The following is a 3027-nucleotide window of genomic DNA, read 5'->3' on the forward strand; positions in this document are numbered from 1 at the left end:
TTGACGCATATAAAATGTATTGCGCTTGCTCCCTGTGAACAAGGGTTAATACACAAGGCGCGAAATTCCAAAAAATATTCCCCACTTTTTAAAAACTAGGTACTATTTTGTAAATTTTAACAAAAAAAAATAGAAGTATTATCAAACTTTTATTACAACTTCGAATACTTTAACAAAAGGATCTTGTTTTCGGTACATATTTTTATTATTAAAAAATATCCTTGTCTACATTGCGCATGTGTAATTGTTTACATAGATGGCGTCTCATTTATTGTCCTGTGACGAGCGACTGCCATCTCGCTCGTTAACTTTTCGATATATCGATTAACGAGTTATCGAAGCGCGAAACAATAAAATTTCGTTAATAATCTAATTATTTTAGGATTTTCTTACGACTTTTGACAAATATTGACGAGACTAAACAAGAAAGTTTGACTATTGTAAAATATAATACTTTACGGTTTAATAGTTTCCAAATTCCAAAAATGTATTTGAAAATCAACATTTCTTAGAATTGTCATAAATCAAGTGGAATAGCGAAAGAAAATGTAATCTCTAGTTTCTTTAGAGTCATAAAACCGAGAAATTCTTGAAGGAATATAAAAAATATCTCAAGTGTCCTTTTCCATAGGACAATGCAACATGTGTTTACCATACTTGTGACCACAGAAATGACTTCGAAAAGTCACGTACACATAGACTTTCATTATGCGACGAAACTTAATTATCAATTGTATAATATGAACGTTATGAACAATTAACAACAATATTATATTGTTGCTAATAGTACAGCATGAATGTATTATTTGAAAATGATATTATTAGTAAACTTTATCTGATTGATTGTTGTAATATTATGGTATAGGATATATACAAATATATATATATATATATATATATATTTATGTATATATTTGTAACGTATTAATATAATAATAATATTATATTATGATACATTATCAAATTGGTTATCGTTATAATTGTTGTTTATATCTAAATATGATGAGTGCAGTATAAGAGATTTATTGTTACTAGATATGATGTAAATAATTAATAATTGTGTAATTAGTGTGAATGCAAAAGGGTTATGTTCTCTTGTTGTGATACATGTTTTCAATACATAGAGTATGTTTATACGTGTATTAGTGCAGTGCAGTGTTAGTGTTGTGATTCTAAAAACTTCATAGACTTTACAAACTCTATAACAGGGCATGCGCAAAGATTCTGCCATGGACCAAGGGATAAATGCTCCCTCACGAATTCAGTTCTACTTTGGAGTTCTTTCGTAATGTACTTCAGAGTAGTCCCAAAAATAGTTATAAGAATAACTTCGACTTGTGTAATGTTTTTGACTTTAATAAATGTATTGGGTTTACTCGCGAATTTAGTTGGATTAATGATTAATTAATATTATTAATTATTAATTGATCCTTCTTATTTTCGAGGTTTTTCCCTCCGTTTTAACGGAAATTAACTTGTTTTATTTAAATATTTCCGCCTTCCTTTTCAAAGGATTAAACCAAGATTGAACATCAAATCAAATCGCGGATCTTACGCCTGCGCGTAAATAACGTAAATCCGCACGTAACAAATTGGGGGCTCAACGTCGGGATCTTGGTGCGGAAAAATTTAAATTTTTGCAAATTTTGTGACTTTTATTTGAACTTTTCGTGAATTTGAACTTTTAAACAATAATTGTGAAAATAAATAATTTACGGGTTGTAAAATTAACAGCGTGGAAATTTTAAATAATTTGTAAAATAAATTATTTATAATAAACTATAAACTGTGGAAATTGGATAAAAGTGTGTGTACAATGGAACATATTAAAAATTTTGGGACTTATAAATTAATTAGTGACATAATTGGAAGTGAAAATTGAAATTTTTACTTTGGACATCATGGAATTCATCTGGAGAACCAAACTACAAATTCAAATTGTTGTGCTGGATTAAATATTGTTGCTGTATTAGGACGTCGACGAGTGTCAATTTTAATAATAAAAATAAATTTTAAGAACTTTATTCAACTGGGAGTATCCTGTTATCCTGCTTTCCTGAGTTCTGTACTTCTGAAGAGATGGTGATACCGGATTAATTTTTCCAGAAATTGGATTTTTAGTATTTTTGAGCGGACTTCTGCAACGTTAACCGACAACAAGAAGAATTTTTGCAGACATAAGAAGAATATAGTGAAAAAGTTTGTGCGCGAAAGAAATTTCAAATTTTGAAATTATATGGTCTTTTCGTTTTATGTGTTTAATTTAGTGTTTTCAGAAAAGTGAAATAAAGGTATGATTAGTGTATATAATTATAAATTTATAATTTGTCTCTTCTGGAGTTTTGATTTTTACAGCATTTAAAGGTGTTGTTAAGAAATTTTTGAGAAAGTTTTAAAATTTCCGTCTGAAATAATTAGTTTTCTTATTTTTGCTATTTAATAAATTATTTAGATGCATTTTTATTTCTGTTATAATTGAGTATTTCATAATTGACATATGTGTTTTATAATAATTAATATATTATTGTTTTGTTGAGTCTAAATTATTTATGTGTTGTGTTAGTTAAAAATTTAATATAGTTAGTATATAGTCAAACTTATTAGCAAATAATTATTGTATTTATTAAATATTTAATTGTCGAATTATTCAAGATATAGAAAATTTAATATTGATATTTTTAAAATTATAAAAATGGTTTATTTTCAATTTTGAATAATTAGAATTGGTATAAATTAAGAAATATTTTATATATTTTTATGTTTATATTTTTATTTAGTCAATTGTTGTATAATACGAAGTACTTTAAAATATTTTAATAATATAAAATGACATTAATTCTCAATTTTTGTAACTACAATATTTTCGAATTAGTTTTTCTAAATATTTTTAATTCTGTGAATTAACATCTTTGTTATTATTTTAAATAATGGATTGTTGTATTTAAAATGTCGAATTAATTAGACTTTTAATATTTTTCTTAAGTTGTCAAAATTAATTGTTTTACGATTGTATATAATTAATTTAAG

Source organism: Leptopilina heterotoma, unplaced genomic scaffold, assembly GCF_015476425.1.
Source record: "Leptopilina heterotoma isolate Lh14 unplaced genomic scaffold, ASM1547642v1 Lhet_142, whole genome shotgun sequence".
In the NCBI taxonomy this organism is placed as follows: Eukaryota; Metazoa; Arthropoda; class Insecta; order Hymenoptera; family Figitidae; genus Leptopilina; species Leptopilina heterotoma.